Here is an 18072-nt window from a genome sequence, read left to right as displayed (position 1 = left end):
ACACATGTTTCCCATGCCAATAAAGCCCTTGAATTGAATTGACAGAGAGACAGAGAGACAGAGAGACAGAGAGACAGAGAGACAGAGAGACAGAGAGACAGAGAGACAGAGAGACAGAGAGACAGAGAGACAGAGAGACAGAGAGACAGAGAGACACACACACAGAGACACACACACAGAGACACACACACAGAGACACACACACAGAGACACACACACAGAGACACACACACAGAGACACACACACAGAGACACACACACAGAGACACACACACAGAGACACACACACAGAGACACACACACAGAGACACACACACAGAGACACACACACAGAGACACACACAGAGAGAGAGAGAGACAGAGGGCTATTTTTGAGATCCACTAAACTAAACTGCTACCTGGCATCTGGAATTGTGATTGGTTGCCAGATGAAAGCAGCTTTAGTGGAAACTGCTGAGATTCACCATCTCCCTCTTCTTATAGAAACATGACCTCAACAAGACCTTCAAATCAAATAGTTAACTGCTTCAAGCATCAATGTTCCAATGAATTGGTCAACGTCTCAAGGTTCCTTGACAATCAAGACCAAGTAAATCTGTCTGGTGACTTTAGGTCCTGACTGTGACATGAATCGATCCTCCCTAATTCTCCAGATTCTTCTCTGTGTAGGAGAATGTTGTCATCTGTTTCTCTCATTTCAGTCCTTCAGTCCTGTGAGAGCTGGCAGTACGGTATCAGCATCTGGTCTGGATGGGTTGGCTCTGCTCTCTACTCTGAAATGACTACAGCAGCTGCTGCCACCAAGCCAAAGGTCAACTAAACCACAGAGAACACCATGCTACAAATAAGGAATGTTGTTTCTCCTCCTGCAAAACTGTGGTCTGACGACCAGGCCTCCTCCACACCCGGCGCAGGACTGTGGTCTGACGACCAGGCCTCCTCCACACCCGGCGCAGGACTGTGGTCTGACGACCAGGCCTCCTCCACACCCGGCGCAGGACTGTGGTCTGACGACCAGGCCTCCTCCACACCCGGCGCAGGACTGTGGTCTGACGACCAGGCCTCCTCCACACCCGGCGCAGGACTGTGGTCTGATGACCAGGCCTCCTCCACACCCGGCGCAGGACTGGGGTCTGACGACCAGGCCGCCTCCACACCCGGCGCAGGACTGTGGTCTGACGACCAGACCTCCCCCTGACAACCAGACCTCCTCCCCCTGGCGCAGGACTGTGGTCTGACAACCAGACCTCCCCCTGGCAGGGGGACAGAGTGCAGGCGGTCTATGATTGTCCCTGTCTGTAGACACACAAGCACTCACCATAAATCAATAATAAAAGTATGACTAATATATAATATACAGACTAGAGGTCGACCGATTATGATTTTTCAACGCCGATACCGATTATTGGAGGGCCAAAAAGCCGATAGATTAAATCGGCCATTTTTTAAATTTGTAATAATGACAATTACAACAATGCTGAATGAACACTTATTTTAACTTAATAGAATACATCAATAAAATCAATTTAGCCTCAAATAAATAATGAAAGATGTTCAATTTGGTTCAAGTAAGTGTTGGAGAAGAAAGTAAAAGCGCAATATGTGCCATGTAAGAAAGTGAACGTTTAAGTTCTTTAAAAGTTTAAGAGGGTAGTGCCAGACAGAAGCTAATCCTCAGTAAAAGGCACATGACAGCCCGCTTAGAGTTAGGACAACCATCTCTGCAGCACTCCACCAATCAGGAGGCCTTTATACTAGAGTGACCAGATGGAAGCCACTCCACAGTAAAAGGCACATGACAGCCCGCTTAGAGTTTGCCAAAAGTCACCTAAAGGACTCTCAGACCATGAGAAACAACATTCTCTCATCTGATGAAACAAAGATTGAACTCTTTGGCCTGAAAGACAAGCGTCACATCTGGAGGAAACCTGGCACCATCCCTACTGTGAAGCATGGTGGTGGCAGCATCATGCTATGGGAATGTTTTTCAGTGGCAGGCAGACTAGTCAGGCTTGAGGGAAAGATGAACTGAGCAAAATCATCACAACGGTATCATCTCAGGCCTTGGCTCGCTACTCTGTCCAGCTCAGGAGAAAAAGGAGGGATTTCCTGAAGGGAAAACAATATTTTCCATCCATCCACAGGCCTGTCCTAGCAGCAACCACAGCAACCACAGCCACAGGCCTGACCTAGCAGCAGCCACAGGCCTGACCTAGCAGCAACCACAGCCACAGGCCTGACCTAGCAGCAACCACAGCCACAGGCCTGACCTAGCAGCAACCACAGGCCTGACCTAGCAGCAACCACAGGCCTGACCTAGCAGCAACCACAGCCACAGGCCTGACCTAGCAGCAACCACAGCCACAGGTCTGACCTAGCAGCAACCACAGCCACAGGCCTGTCCTAGCAGCAACCACAGCCACAGGCCTGACCTAGCAGCAGCCACAGGCCTGACCTAGCAGCAACCACAGCCACAGGCCTGACCTAGCAGCAACCACAGCCACAGGCCTGACCTAGCAGCAACCACAGGCCTGACCTAGCAGCAACCACAGGCCTGTCCTAGCAGCAACCACAGCCACAGGCCTGTCCTAGCAGCAACCACAGCCACAGGCCTGTCCTAGCAGCAACCACAGGCCTGTCCTAGCAGCAACCACAGGCCTGTCCTAGCAGCAACCACAGCCACAGGTCTGACCTAGCAGCAACCACAGCCACAGGCCTGTCCTAGCAGCAACCACAGGCCTGTCCTAGCAGCAACCACAGCCACAGGTCTGACCTAGCAGCAACCACAGCCACAGGCCTGTCCTAGCAGCAACCACAGCCACAGGCCTGTCCTAGCAGCAACCACAGCCACAGGCCTGTCCTAGCAGCAACCACAGGCCTGTCCTAGCAGCAACCACAGGCCCTCTAAAGGGATGTTTCAGGGCTGAAGAGATATGAAGTTTAATGTATAGGCAACCTCAGACCTACAGTACTGCATGTTCCAAATGCCACCCTATTCTCTCTTGGTCCTGGTCCAGTAGAGCACTATAAAGGGAATCGGGTGGCATTTGACGGCATCTATTGATAGATGCCTATAGATTCCCTCACCTGAGCCCTACCACAGTACCACTGCAGAGTCCAGGGCCCGTTCTCCTAAAATCAAGGCTAAATTCATGGTTAGAAGAAATATTTAAGACGCTTCTGGGAAACGGGGCCCTGGTGTTTCAGATCTGGGCGTCACAGAACTTCAGATTCCTCACTGATGACAAGCGGCTGTAAGATTTGTCCCCTCTGCCTCAAAAGTCTCTGTGCCAAGCTGCTCAGAGCTTTATGGTCCTACCTAATAAATAGATTTATAAACCCCTCTGATACAGAACTGTATGGGCCTACCTAATAGATTTACAAACCCCTCTGATACAGAACTGTATGGGCCTACCTAATAGATTTATAAACCCCTCTGATACAGAACTTTATGGGCCTACCTAACGGACTGACCAGTGTATAAACGCAAAATGTAAATGTGTTGGTCCCATGTTTCATGAGAATAAAATAAACACATTTTCAAATACACACAAAAACCTTATGTCTCTCAAATTTGTTTACATCCATTTAAAGTTCTAAACAAATTTGTTTACATCCCTGTTAGTGAGCATTTCAACTTTGCCAAGATAATCCATCCACCTGACATGTGTGGCATATCAAGAAGCTGATTAAACAGCATGATCATTACACAGGTGCACCTTGTGCTGGGGACAATAAAAGGCCACTCTAAAATGTGCAGTTTTGTCACACAATGCCACAGATGTCTCAAGTTGAGGGTGCAGCAGTTGGCTTGCTGACTGCAGGAATGTCCACCAGAGAAGTAAATGTTCATTTATCTACCATAAACAGCCTCCAAAATAATTTTATAGAATTTGGCAGTATGTCCAACCAGCCTCAGAACCGCAGACCACGTGTAACCAGGCCAGCCCAGGAGGTCCACATCCAGCTTCTTCACCTGCGGGCTCGTCTGAGACCAGCCACCCAAACAGCTGATGAAACTGAGGAGTATTTCTGTCTGCAATAAAGCCCTTTTGTGGGGAAAAATGTATTCTGATTGGGTGGCCCTGGCTCCTAAATGGGTGGGCCATCATTTTTTAACTAGGCAAGTCAGTTAAGAACAAATTCTTATTTACAATGACAGCCTACCTCGGCCAAACCCAGACGACGCTGGGCCAAATTGTGTGCTGCCCTATGAGACTCCCAATCACGTCCGGATGTGATACGGCCTGGATTCGAACCAGGGACTGCAGTGATGCCTCTTGCATGGAGATGCTGCGCCTTAGAGCGCTGTATTTTATGGTGCTAATAAATATATTTATAAACCTCTCTGATAGAGAGCTTTATGGTCCTAACTAATAAATAGATTTATAAACCTCTGATAGACATAAAGCTCCATGAGCCGGTCATGGAATGGGCCCACTCTGTGGTCTAATGTAAAGGCGGTAGAAACAGCTGAGCCAGTAGATGGTCATGGAATGGGCCCACTCTGTGGTCTAATGTAAAGGGGGTAGAAACAGCTGAGCCAGTAGATGGTCATGGAATGGGCCCACTCTGTGGTCTAATGTAAAGAAACAGCTGGCCAGTAGATGGTCATGGAACAGCTGAGCCAGTAGATGGTCATGGAATGGGCCCACTCTGTGGTCTAATGTAAAGGGGGTAGAAACAGCTGAGCCAGTAGATGGTCATGGAATGGGCCCACTCTGTGGTCTAATGTAAAGGGGGTAGAAACAGCTGAGCCAGTAGATGGTCATGGAATGGGCCCACTCTGTGGTCTAATGTAAAGGGGGTAGAAACAGCTGAGCCAGTAGATGGTCATGGAATGGGCCCACTCTGTGGTCTAATGTAAAGGGGGTAGAAACAGCTGAGCCAGTAGATGGTCATGGAATGGGCCCACTCTGTGGTCTAATGTAAAGGGTAGAAACAGGGATTAACTAGGGACGTGGTCACCAACCGGTCCATCTCCGAGGTATCCCGAGTCCATCAGCAAACATTTCTGTAAATATCCCAATGATAAAGCCTTGCGTTCATTCCTGTTGTTTAGGGTTAGTGCTGTTTTGTGCTGTTGACAGTAACTTCTCCGACCCCTCAGAACAGACGCTGAGCCAATGGGGTGCCGTCCCACGCGACTCCTAATCACGGCCGGATGTGATGCTTCTTGTACTGAGATGCAGTGTCTTAGACCACTGTGCCACTCGAGAGCCTCCATTGGTTCCTATAGCCTACTGTATAAACCTCATTGCTACAGAACTGTTTTTAATTGGTTAATGTTGCATAGTTTGTTTTGTTTTTAAGTCATGTTTTAAAAAACAACCTGAGTAGTAGATCTCTGCTTGCATTTTGACTCAGAAAAGGTTGGTGACCACTGAATTAGGGTGTAGGAAGCAGCTAAATCTACACACAGAATGTTTAGAACAATAAACTGCCATTGATTGGATTAGGCAGCTCTAGTGCCCGATCGATTACAACAAGGTACAACAAGGTGTTCATATGAATATCGCAGGTTATCAGAGATGTTCCTCTTCCTACTACTGTAGATAATACAGAGCGGTGCAGCTGAGAGGCAGTGTGACCGGGTGGCGCTCGGCGGTGTTTGCACCATGCTCGATTAGGTAGAAAGCCTGGTGATTTATATTTATTTATTTAACTAGGTAAATCAGTTAAATGACAAATTATTATGTTACAATGCCGGCCTACCCTGGCTGTAAATACATCAGTACATACATGTAACAGATGAGCTAGCTAGCCACAATAAATCATTGTTTTCTCATATATATATATATATATATAGGGGTTCATAACTTCTGTTGACTGTAAGTACGTTTTAATTCATAGCGATATGGTGTTAAAGCGATTCACTTTTCACAGGGGCGAAAATGTGTTTACTCCGTTGCTACGGTAACCGGCGGCTGTTGTCTTCAGTGTGTTAATTTCCGGGTTCGCCTTCAAAATAAAAGTCCCTATCTGAGAGTGATGGCAGAACGGATATAAATTGTGATAACGTGCCATATTTGGACTAGCTCATGCTAAACAGGGTTGGAATGGTACAATTTAAAATAAAAATGTATTAGTTTGACAATAAACAGAACAAATAATTGAATTCACATTGTGGATGTATTAGAATGCATTGGGGGCATAGTTATAGGCACTGTACATCTTTACTTATGGCATGAAACAGGGTATCAGTCTACTCAGTGGTTATCTGACCTTTAAATTTGACAAAGATTATTTAGAGAAAACATTTGAAAACATTTCAGATGTATATCGTAAATCGCACATAAATTTTAACAACAAAATCGAGATTATATTTTTAGGCCATATCGCACAGCCCAAAAATAGACTGCTTCGTTGTGGCATCAAACATGAACCAACAGTGCTGTGATGAGACAATTTAGAAATTACAGGGTGGCAACACAGATGAAACGCTGGCACGAGAACACGCCCCTATCAGTGACTCGCCACGCCCTTATCATGTGTAGGCCTAATTCAGAATTTACATCGTACATATTGGCCCAATTAGGGTTCCCTTACTTAATGGTATGTCACATAATTCTCCCCGGCAATAGTGTTCACAGGCCCGGAACCATCCACGACTTTTCCCTGTGCTTGTCCTTCGGCTGACATACACTGCATTATTCCATGAACAGGGCACCAAAACATTAGCCTCGTACAAACCACAACACACCCATTTAGCCTGAAAACGTCCAAACCAGCTCCAGATGCAATTCAATTCTCATCTGCTGCCTTCGTTGAAATGAATCAACGTTGTAGCCTCATGCATTTTTGGCCTAGCGATAAACGTGTTGTTTTTCTTGCATTTAAAACACAGGATAAATCTGCCTTGGCCATTTTTGTGTTTCCAAATGTCTCTAGATTTCACAGCTGTAGAAATGTAGGCTAATCATGGTAGCCTGATATGGCTCCATATCAGCGAATAGGCTAATGAGTAATCCGTTATAATAACCTACAATTCAACATTGCATCGATTTAACAGATGAGCGTCCCCTGATTCCAACGTAACATAATTATAAAAACGTTTTGCAAATACAAAATATTGCTCGTAAATCAAGGTGGGTTTCAAGAGAGACAGAATGTAAGCGGCTACTTACTATCACAAATCCAGAATGTTTTCCTCTGTATCCAACGGGAAAACTGCTACAATTGATCGGCACATGTAATATTGTGATTTCAATTGGTCGGTTTTCAGAATTGAACGGTTTTCACCGGCGATGCCGACTTCTTAGCTTCGTAACAACTCTGACACTGATTCCTCCCAGCTCCATTCTGTAAAAACCAGTCAGGAGCGCGCCGCAGATGGGAGGCGCGTTCCCGAATTCCTGTTTCCTGTCCAGAGGAGACCAGGCCTGCAGTCCCTCAGTGCTGCAATCAGTCTCGACCAATCAACCAACCGAGCGAAAACAAACGCTATTTATTTGAGATCGTCAGTCACACAAATAACAGTGATTTAAATACATATATGTTTTCATACAAGGGTTTCTTACCTGCATATGCCTATATTGTACAGACAGGTCTCACTCGGGAGTATCTATGTCTGGGAATGGGGAAATACTCATTATATGGTTGATAATATTACCACTAAAGAAATATAGTCTCTTGGTGGTTCCTCTTCAAAGGCCTGTAATGTGAGACTGGTGAGTATCTATACAGTGAGACTGTTAAAATTGCCCCTTAGACGCTGATCTTGGGTCAGTTTAGCATTTTCCCCACTAATAGTTAAAGATAGGATTGGGGGAGGGCAGGCTGATCCTAGATCTGTAACTAGGAGAAACTTCACCCTGGAGCAAGAGGGGACATGTGGGGTCGCAGTGATTGTTCCTCCAGGCCTGAAGACAAACCACATGAAACAGGTCATGGTCAATTACTAATCTTAGCCCAGGGCCTGAGCTGACAGTATATCTAGCCAGCACAGGAGGCTGCTGGGAGGAGGACGGCTCACAATAATGGATGGAACGGAGCTATGTGTTTTATGTATTATATTTTTTGTATTATTATTCTTTTGTATTTTCTCTCTGTTTTCGATCTTGTCTCATCGCTGCAACTCCCCAACGGGCTTGGGAGAGGCGAAGGTCAAGTCATGCGTCCTCCGAAACATGACCCACCAAACCGCTCTTCTTAACACCCGTCAGCTTAACCTGGAAGCCAGCCGCACCAATGTGTCGGAGGAACTCCGTTCAACCGATGAACGAGGTCAACCTGCAGGAGCCCGGCCCGCCACAAGGAGTTGCTAGAGCGTGATGAGCCAAGTAAAGCCCCCCCTGACCAAACCCTGCCCGAACCCGGACAACACTGGGCCAGTTGTTTGCCGCCCTATGGGACTCCCGATCATGGCTGGTTGTGATACAGCCCGGGATCAAACCCGGGTCTGTAGTGACCCCTCTAGCACTGCGATGCAGTGCCTTAGACCGCTGTGATACAGCCCGGGATCAAACCCAGGTCTGTAGTGACCCCTCTAGCACTGCGATGCAGTGCCTTAGATCGCTGTGATACAGCCCGGGATCAAACCCGGGTCTGTAGTGACCCCTCTAGCACTGCGATGCAGTGCCTTAGACCGGTGCGCCACTCGAAAGGCCTTGTTTTATGTATTTGATACCATTCCACTAATTTGACATTTTTGTCATTTAGCAGACGCTGTAACCTACAGTTAGTGCATTCATCTAAAGATAGCTAGGTGGAACAACCACATATCACAGTAGCATAGTAAGTGGGATTATTTAAAATACTCATTAAAGAGTGGGTGTCTGTCTGCTTTGTAGTAGAGTTTCAAACGTTTTCAGAAGATGTTACCATGTTAAAATACACCTGACTCTGTTCTGTGGAACCATCACCACATTGTGGTTGAAAACCCCCAACTTCCTCTCTCTGGCTCGGTCTGTTAGCTGCAACATCTCTCTCTCTCTCTTCTAACCCAAACCCATCTATCTCAGATCTGGCTATGATGACAATTTCACCCTATTCCCTATGTAGTGCACTACTTTTGACCAGGTCACATAGGGTGCTATTTGAGATGTCATGCCCAGAGACCAGGGGTTTTAAACCCAACAGGGAGGTGAAGAAGGTGAAGAGAAGGAGGAGAAGAGAGGGAGGAGAAGAGGGAGAAGAGAGGGGGAGAGGAGGGAGAAGAGAGGGAGGAGAAGAGAGGGAGGAGAGAGGGAAAACAGAGGGAGGAGAAGAGAGAGAAGAGAGGGAGGTGGAGAGGGAGGTGGAGAGGGAGGTGGAGAGGGAGGTGAGAGGGAGGAGAAGAGGGAGAAGAGAGGGAGGAGAAAGAGGGAGGAGAAGAGGGAGAAGAGAGCACGGTGAAGACAAAGGGAGGAGAGGGTAAAGAGAGGGAAGAGAAGAGAGGAAGGAGTGACTCACAAATATGGCAGGAGTGACTCACAAATATGGAAGGAGTGACTCACAATTCAGGCAGACACCCACAAAGTGCAAATGCAAACTCGTAGAAATTCTAAAGAAATACTTAGCAGAATATATGGGCCTGGTTGGCAGTATATGGGTTTGTAAATAATATAGTAATATAGCAGGACAAGTATGTAAAACGTAGTCTGTAACAGTCAACTCAGTCTATATACTGTAGTCTGTGAATGCATAGACATATCGAGTGTGTACCTGTCAAAGGGCACTCTATTCCCTATATAGTGCACTACTTCTATGAGTTCTGGTCAAAATAAGTGCACTAAATACCCACTGGGCACAGACTTCAATTCAACATCTATTCCACGTTGGTTCAACGTTAATTTAAATGACGTAGAAACAACTTTGATTCAACTAGTGGGTAGGCAACGGGGTGTCGTTTGAGAAACAATGACAGTCTAGTTGTCTGTGAATACATATTGTTATTTACCACAGTCAAGTGTGTGGGTGTGGTGTTTTCACCCCTCTGCTCGGGGTGAAAACTGTATCCTCCTAGCATCAAGGTGAATCAGAAACATTGTGCGGTCCAGCTCCTCTACTCTCCTCTGCCCTGCTATCACTTCAGGGATTAGGAGAACAAGATGGAGGGTAATTTATGGATGACAACGATCCTCCTGTCCTTCTCTCTTTCAGATAATCTGTTTACTGAACTCTCCCAACGTCCCAACTGCAAAGGTGAGATTCAGATATGCTTCTACATCTGTACTTACTTGCTGTGGTTTTAGGTTTCTGTATATACACCGTATTCTACATCTGCTGATGTAAAAAAGAAAAGACAAAGGGCTCTATGAATCCATTTGATAGAAATCGGATGGATGTCCATTTCAGAGGAGTCTTTTTCTGAAGATACTGTGTAAAGCATCATTTATTAGTTATGTAAGGCCGTCTGCAGGATGATCTTTCATCTATCATGAAAACTTCTGTAAAATACATTGGATTTATTCTGTCAGTTGTCGTAAATTTCAAATGAAAATAAAAAGTTGATGTGAAAAGATTTTCAACAGATTAAATGCATATAGTTATAGTTTATTGGTAGTGTATTTCAAGATGTGTTGCATCAACCATTTCCCACAAAACGACCAATAGAAAATAGAAAATAAATGACGAGTGTTTTGACCACTTCTTCATATTTGTGTTTTTTTACATTATTTGTTTTATTTTTTTATTTCATCTTAGAAATGATTGCTTATGGGTCTCTGCATGTAAAACAATACTGTTCTCAGATGTTGAATTCATGGATGTTAGAGGTGTATTAGAATGGATTTTTGTTGCCAACGTTACGCTTCCATTGTTTAGCAGGAATGCAATGTTCATATCCTGTATATTTGTGTTTGTCTCACTTTGCTATTTTAAAATGAACGAACTGGAAGAGAGCATCTGCTAAATGACTAAAATGTCAAATTAGTAACATTTTACATTCAGATAGATATAATGTTGTATTTCTACATATAAAAAATATATATGTTAATGTCATATATGTATAATTTATTAAGTCTTTATTAAACATGTAGTTATTTGTTCCATTTGACTGTGTAAAACCTGGTACTACTTATTATATAGGTGGATATCTATATATATATATATAGTGCTTTGCAACAAAACATGATTATTTGTCTCTCTGAAATGAAACCATCAAGTGATAGATGTCTGTCATTGAACAACCCCATGCCATGATTAGGTTGTGAGAAAACACACCAATCTCTTTCATTTATTTATGTTTATTTAAGCTTTATTTTAACAGGGAAGACATATTGAGACCGAGGTCTCTTTTTAAAAATGTGCCCTGTATTTTGCAATATAAACGTGGGCCCCCCAGTTTTACCGTGGTAATGTGATACAAAGGGTCCCGGTGTGCTTTAGGACCATGCGGACTCCTCTGAGCCGTCTGGTGGGCCGGCTGAAGTTTTCCGGTGTGCTTTAGGACCATGCGGACTCCTCTGAGCAGTCTGGCCGGCTGAAGTGTTCCGGCTGGATTTAGGGCAGCATGCTGACAGCTTCTGGGAGGCTGGCTCCAAACCCAACCGCAGTCCCGCAATGTTATTTTAGGCGTATGTGACGCAGCTTGCTTGCTAGCCACGGAGGTAAAGTTGGTTTTATAGTCGAACATTCAACAGACATTCGCCCAAAAGCCCGTTACAAATGTAAAAATCAGTAACTAATTCACCGTTTGTCACAGAAACATCAAATTGATGATTTATTCTATAAATGTCTACTATACTTTTACACACTTTGTTTTGAGTAGAAGTTCCAGTTTTGATTTGATAGAAATACAGAAAATTCCAAATATTGCATTTAAAGATGAAGAAACCAATAACTAATTCAGTGATTGTCACAGAAAAAGTGAAAATATGCATTTATTTGCAATAACTTTAAAGAAATTTTAATTTTAAGTGCAGTTGGTTCTATATGAAATTAGACAATGTTTACATAACGTTGTACAATGGTTGCAATCGTAAATTGTATGCCAAATCAATGGTTGTATTTTTAGTGCAACAGTTCTGCATTTTAAAGTAGTTACAAGGCACAACAGTCACTTATTTATACGTCTCTAATTTATCAGCAAAGAGGCCCCTTCCAATCATTTTCTATTTTGGCTTTGTTGAAGTCCTTCTTTGTCATCCCCAGACAAGCTGAATGGTACCGTCTCCTGAAGTAATGGACTCAACTCTTCAACACTTACAGCCAAATGTTTAATAGCCAGGGTATTCCCAGAACACATTCTGGAACGTCTCTAGTCACAGTGGTCACTTTATTAGGTACAACCCCCTATGCATCTGGAGCAGCGTGAATTCAGAACAACTGATGAAGCTGGGAAAGGAGATGGACTGTTTAAGTCCAGTTGGAGTTACAGTCAGTAAAAGCTGAGTGTTGGAATTATAAAATAAAATAAACAGATTTGAAACTTTTCTGAGTTACAAAACACCATCACAGACGGTGCTGTCATTTTGCACATTCTAAAGTTCAAACAAACAGAATACCTGAATACTTCTCTGCATGCTTCAGTGTCCAGCAAGCTAAGACCACGGGACTTGATGTATGTAGGAACAGTTTATTATCGCGAATAGGGTGGTGAACCTAATAAAGTGACAACTGAGTGTAGATATCATAAACAACTCCTTGTGAGCAGTGTCTGTCTGTTATAGGTTTGATCAATGGGTATAATGGTCAATCTGATCCCCAAGGTCCTCAGACTCACTTGGATATATGAGTTGGAGATAAAGGAGAAAATATGGAACTAGGACATTAAAACACTGGCAGAATTCTTTCATCCATTCACATAAAATGTCTTTTAAAGTATAAATACCCTTCTAAGACCACTGTCTTTCTGGATGTTTTAAAAGGTTTGCAAATAGTTCTTTCGGCAAAGGAATGTGAATTGAAAGGGACATGGTAATTCCTATGTAGGTGACGTAGTTTCTCCACTGGTACAATGTGTGGTAGTTGCACACCTCCCTGCTGAATTATGTAGAGCTGATTTGGCCCAGTTTACTTTTTTGATTTATTTATTTTTTCATTTTCTTTTGTGGACAAACCACATTTTCATGTAGGCTTTGTGCTAGCAGTTTAAAAGAGAGAGAGCAAATAGCATACGGACAGCCTGGTTGAAGTCCTAGTTTTTAATGGTTAGTGCCAGTAGATTGCAGAGGGGTTCACATACAGTTCAGAGGTAACTTATAATGTATACATTTAGGCCAAAAACCAAACATGTACAGTCCACTTCTTAAATTAGTGTTTTTTTTTTGTTATCCACCCTCTGGTATATTTAAATAATCATGTATACAGTATATACGTACACAACCGTTTGAAGTTTGGGGTCACTTAGAAATGTCCTTGTTTTTGAAAAAAAAAATAATAATAATAATAATAATGTCCATTAAAATAACTTCAAATTGATCAGAAATAGAGCGTAGACATTGTTAATGTTGTAAATGACTATTGTAGCTGGAAACGTCTGATTCTTTATGGAATATCTACATAGGCGTACCGAGGCCCATTATCAGCAACCATCACTCCTGTGTTCCAATGGCACGTTGTGTTTGCTAATCCAAGTTCATAATTTTAAAAGGCTAATTGATCATTAGAAAACCCTTTTGCAATTGTTAGCACAGCTGAAAACTGTTGGTCTGATTAAAGAAGCAATAAAACTGGCCTTCTTTAGACTAGTTGAGTATCTGGAGCATCAGCATTTGTGGGTTTGATTACAGGGTCAAATTGGCCAGAAACAAAGAACTTTCTTCTGAAACTCGTCAGTCTATTCTTGTTCTGAGAAATGAAGGTTATTCCATGTGAGAAATTGCCAAGAAACTGAAGATCTCGTTCAATGCTGTGTTCTACTCCCTTCACAGGACAGATCAAACTGGCTCTAACCAGAATAGAAAGAGGAGTGGGAGGCCCCAGTGCACAACTGAGCACGAGGACAAGTACATTAGTGTGTCTAGTTTGAGAAACAGACGCCTCACAAGTCCACAACTAGCAGCTTCATTAAATAGTATCCGCAAAACACCAGTCTCAACGTCAACAGTGAAGAGGCGACTCCGGGATGCTGGCCTTCTTGGCAGAGTTGCAAAGAAATATCCAAATCCTCTGTCTTGGTAAAAAGCAGAGGGATGGTCCTGGAGAAATGTAACCAATCTCAGATGAATAGACAGAGCTCTAGATGTAAGGACTGACCATCCATGAGAATAACAGTTATGTTATGAAGCTATACACTGTTTGTTTACATTTACAATGTTTACAAACACCGGATTAAACAGGGTTATATTTTAGGTTCTGATGGGGTGTGACAGTTGAACTCAGCTCAAGAGGCATTTATAAGTAAGCTATATTTTACGTTATATTCTTCAAAAAGCAATGGACAGATATTAATTATTTATATATATATATATATATAGTCCAGAAATGGATGTAGCAACTACAGATGGTCTATCAGAAGTGTGGGAGTTTGATCATGTGTCTATTAGGTCAAAAGATTATTTATTTAGTCAGCATGAATTAGATTGAGCAATAAAAGCCCCCATTTTAATTCCATTGGCTGGGATCCACACTATATAGCTGTTATTCTATAGGCTGGGATCCACACTGTTATTCTATAGGCTGGGATCCACACTACACTGCTGTCATCCTTCACCACTGCTGTCATCCTACACCACTGCTGCCACTGCTGTCATCCTTCACCACTGTTATCATCCTTCACCACTGCTGTCATCCTTCACCACTGCTGTCATCCTTCACCACTGTTGTCATCCTTCACCACTGCTGTCATCCTTCACCACTGCTGTCATCCTACACCACTGCTGTCATCCTTCACCACTGCTGTCATCCTTCACCACTGCTGTCATCCTACACCACTGCTGTCATCCTTCACCACTGCTGTCATCCTACACCACTGCTGTCATCCTTCACCACTGCTGTCATCCTTCACCACTGTTGTCATCCTTCACCACTGCTGTCATCCTTCACCACTGCTGTCATCCTTCACCACTGCTGTCATCCTACACCACTGCTGTCATCCTTCACCACTGCTGTCATCCTACACCACTGCTGTCATCCTTACACCACTGTTGTCATCCTTCACCACTGCTGTCATCCTTCACCACTGTTGTCATCCTTCACCACTGTTGTCATCCTTCACCACTGCTGTCATCCTTCACCACTGCTGTCATCCTACACCACTGCTGTCATCCTTCACCACTGCTGTCATCCTACACCACTGCTGTCATCCTTCACCACTGTTGTCATCCTTCACCACTGCTGTCATCCTTCACCACTGCTGTCATCCTTCACCACTGCTGTCATCCTTCACCACTGCTGTCATCCTACACCACTGCTGTCATCCTTCACCACTGCTGTCATCCTTCACCACTGCTGTCATCCTTCACCACTGCTGTCATCCTTCACCACTGCTGTCATCCTTCACCACTGATGTCATCCTTCACCACTGCTGTCATCCTTCACCACTGCTGTCATCCTTCACCACTGCTGTCATCCTTCACCACTGCTGTCATCCTTCACCACTGCTGTCACCTCCTCACCTCCAAGCGTTTATTCAAATCTTTGGATGTCGACAGCAGTCGCACCATTGGAAGACATAGCTTGGACTGCAGCCCACAAAAACCTTTTCCTGCTCTTTTCCCGTGTCCATCAGACACATTTGGTGAGTCATCATAGTGGTCTCTGATTGGTGGTCAGACTCACTCAGTTGGAACAAACTTAAATTTGCATCTTTTATCAATGTTGATTTGAATGTCATTGAGAAAACAGATAAGTGTCAAACATATTTTTTTGCAAACATCCTTAATGAATTTAAAAGTAATCCTCAAAGTAATCCTCTCAGTAATGATCTAGTTTTTCAGAAGTATCTGTAATCTGATTACAATATTGATGCTGGTAATTTAATGGAGTACAGTTACCATTTTTGGTAATCTCTTACTCCCCAACCCTGCTAAGGGGATAGACTTCTCAATACCATTGGATGAATCCTGGAATATATTCCAGTCTGTGCTGCAAAACAGTCCTGTAGCTTAGCATCCGTGTCATCAGACCACTTCCGTATTGAGCACATCACTGGTACTTCCTGTTTGAGTTTTTGCTTGTAAACAGGAACCAGGAAGATAGAATTATGGTCAGATTTGCAGAATGGAGGGCGAGGGAGAGCTTTGTACGCGTCTCTGTGTGTGGAGTAAAGGTGGTCTTGAGTATCTGCAAAAATTCACATCACCTCTGTCACAAACCGGTCTCCCCCTGTCTGCCTGACCTCAGCACCATCACAGACTGGTCTCTCCCTGTCTGCCTGACCTCAGCACCATCACAGACTGGTCTCCCCCTGTCTGCCTGACGTCAGCACCATCACAGACTGGTCTCCCCTGTCTGCCTGACCTCAGCACCATCACAGACTGGTCTCCCCCTGTCTGCCTGACCTCAGCACCATCACAGACTGGTCTCCCCCTGTCTGCCTGACGTCAGCACCATCACAGACTGGTCTCCCCCTGTCTGCCTGACCTCAGCACCATCACAGACTGGTCTCCCCTGTCTGCCTGACCTCAGCACCATCACAGACTGGTCTCCCCCTGTCTGCCTGACGTCAGCACCATCACAGACTGGTCTCCCCTGTCTGCCTGACGTCAGCACCATCACAGACTGGTCTCCCCCTGTCTGCCTGACCTCAGCACCATCACAGACTGGTCTCCCCCTGTCTGCCTGACCTCAGCACCATCACAGACTGGTCTCCCCCTGTCTGCCTGACCTCAGCACCATCACAGACTGGTCTCCCCTAGCTGCCTGACCTCAGCACCATCACAGACTGGTCTCCCCCTGTCTGCCTGACCTCAGCACCATCACAGACTGGTCTCCCCCTAGCTGCCTGACCTCAGCACCATCACAGACTGGTCTCCCCTAGCTGCCTGACCTCAGCACCATCACAGACTGGTCTCCCCTAGCTGCCTGACCTCAGCACCATCACAGACAGGTCTCCCTCCCCCTGTCTGCCTGACCTCAGCACCATCACAGACTGGTCTCCCCCTGTCTGCCTGACCTCAGCACCATCACAGACTGGTCTCCCCCTGTCTGCCTGACCTCAGCACCATCACAGACTGGTCTCCCTCTGTCTGCCTGACCTCAGCACCATCACAGACTGGTCTCCCCCTGTCTGCCTGACCTCAGCACCATCACAGACTGGTCTCTCCCTAGCTGCCTGACCTCAGCACCATCACAGACTGGTCTCCCCTGTCTGCCTGAACTCAGCACCATCACAGACTGGTCTCCCCCTAGCTGCCTGACCTCAGCACCATCACAGACAGGTCTCCCCCTGTCTGCCTGACCTCAGCACCATCACAGACTGGTCTCCCCCTGTCTGCCTGACCTCAGCACCATCACAGACTGGTCTCCCCCTGTCTGCCTGACCTCAGCACCATCACAGACTGGTCTCCCTCTGTCTGCCTGACCTCAGCACCATCACAGACTGGTCTCCCCCTGTCTGCCTGACCTCAGCACCATCACAGACTGGTCTCTCCCTAGCTGCCTGACCTCAGCACCATCACAGACTGGTCTCCCCCTGTCTGCCTGACCTCAGCACCATCACAGACTGGTCTCCCTCTGTCTGCCTGACCTCAGCACCATCACAGACTGCTCTCCCCTGTCTGCCTGAACTCAGCACCATCACAGACTGGTCTCCCCTAGCTGCCTGACCTCAGCACCATCACAGACTGGTCTCCCCCTGTCTGCCTGACCTCAGCACCATCACAGACTGGTCTCCCTCTGTCTGCCTGACCTCAGCACCATCACAGACGGGTCTCCCCCTGTCTGCCTGACCTCAGCACAGTCACAGACTGGTCTCTCCCTAGTCCTCCCAGACGGTATCTTTAAGCTGCTGTCCTGTAGGTATTCCCAGATCCCAGACGGTATCTTGAAGCTGCTGTCCTGTAGGTATTCCCAGATCCCAGACGGTATCTTTAAGCTGCTGTCCTGTAGGTTTACCCAGATCCCAGACGGTATCTTTAAGCTGCTGTCCTGTAGGTATTCCCAGATCCCAGACGGTATCTTTAAGCTGCTGTCCTGTAGGTATTCCCAGATCCCAGACGGTATCTTTAAGCTGCTGTCCTGTAGGTATTCCCAGATCCCAGACGG

General features: G+C 45.4%; 1 protein-coding gene across 1 annotated transcript in view; it reads right to left on the bottom strand.

The window, feature by feature from the left end:
• The window catches only part of LOC112246890 (ras-associated and pleckstrin homology domains-containing protein 1), a 123192-nt gene extending 115856 nt beyond the window's left edge, over nt 1-7336 (bottom strand). The window contains 1 exon segment of the mRNA XM_042320056.1: nt 7128-7336. The gene's annotated coding sequence lies outside the window, so the exon portion shown is untranslated.
• Nucleotides 7337-18072: the final 10736 nt, after the last annotated feature.

Source organism: Oncorhynchus tshawytscha, linkage group LG03 (genome assembly GCF_018296145.1).
Source record: "Oncorhynchus tshawytscha isolate Ot180627B linkage group LG03, Otsh_v2.0, whole genome shotgun sequence".
Classification (NCBI taxonomy): domain Eukaryota; kingdom Metazoa; phylum Chordata; class Actinopteri; order Salmoniformes; family Salmonidae; genus Oncorhynchus; species Oncorhynchus tshawytscha.
The sequence above is the reverse complement of the archived record's forward strand: the minus strand, read 5'-3'. Positions and strand labels throughout refer to the sequence as shown.